The sequence below is a fragment of the Otolemur garnettii genome, unplaced genomic scaffold (genome assembly GCF_000181295.1).
Source record: "Otolemur garnettii isolate 467f Iridium unplaced genomic scaffold, OtoGar3 scaffold00163, whole genome shotgun sequence".
NCBI classification, from domain to species: domain Eukaryota; kingdom Metazoa; phylum Chordata; class Mammalia; order Primates; family Galagidae; genus Otolemur; species Otolemur garnettii.
The window spans coordinates 1,874,570-1,875,727 of record NW_003852558.1 but is presented as its reverse complement, the minus strand read 5'-3'; positions in this window follow the sequence as shown (position 1 = coordinate 1,875,727).

The following is a 1,158-nucleotide window of genomic DNA, read 5'->3' as shown; positions in this document are numbered from 1 at the left end:
GTTGATATTCTTTCTACCTTATTAAATTATTTTATTCTGAATTATCATTGAATAATCTTGGGTTATTTTGGTATGCCATCATATCATCTACAAATAGAAAGTTTAAAATTTCTGGCTTGGCAGCCATAGCTCAGTGGTTAGGGCATGGGCCATGCACACCGGGGCTGGCAGGTTTGAACCTGGCCTAGGTCTGCTAAACAACAATGACAACTACAACAAAAACAATAACAAAACAAAACAAAACAAAATTATATATTTATATATGGCTCGGCAGCTGTAGCCCAGTGCTTACAGTGCTAGCCACGTACACCAAGGCTGGCAAGTTCGAACCTAGCCCAGGTTCAGGGCCAGCTAAACAACAATGACAACTGCAACAAAAAATAGCCAGACGTTGTGGCAGGCTCCTGTAGTCCCAGCTACTTGAGAGGCTGAGGCAAGAGAATTGCTTAAGCCCAAGAGTGTGAGGTTGCTGTGAGTTGTGACACCACAGCACTCTACTGAGGGCTACACAGTGAGACTCTGTCTCAAAATAATAATAATAACAATTTATTATGTTATTTTGGGATGTTTTCTTTCACCAGCAACCAATTCCCTGATCTTCTGGAGACCAACTGCATGTTCAACAATTCATTTCTGACACTAACTATCCTGAGTTAGTTCAGACACAATAAGGTAAGGTCTAACTCCTCCAAGACTTCCCCCACTTCTAACACCAGTCATGAGTACTGGTAATCCTGTACTTCTGACCAACTGAGTATAAATAAGGGGTTCCTACCAGCTCTCACTTCATATTTGATAATTTGCTATAATGGCTCACAGAGGCTGGGCATGATGGCTCATACCAGTAATCCTAGCCCTTCAGGAGGCCAGGGCAGGAGGATCATTTGAGGCCGGGAGTTCAAGATCAGCCTGGGCAATATAATGAGATCTCATTTCTACAGAAAATTTAAAAATTAGCTAGGCAACTTGGTGCATACCAGTAGTCCTACCAACTCGGGAGGCTGAGGTGGCAGTTAGCTATGATGACACCAATGCACTCTGACCCAGGCAACAGAGCAAGACCCTGGCAAAAATAAATAAATAGGCTCGGCGCCTGTAGCTCAACTGGCTAAGGTGCCAGCCATGTACACCTAAGGTGGTGGGTTCGAATCCCCAGCC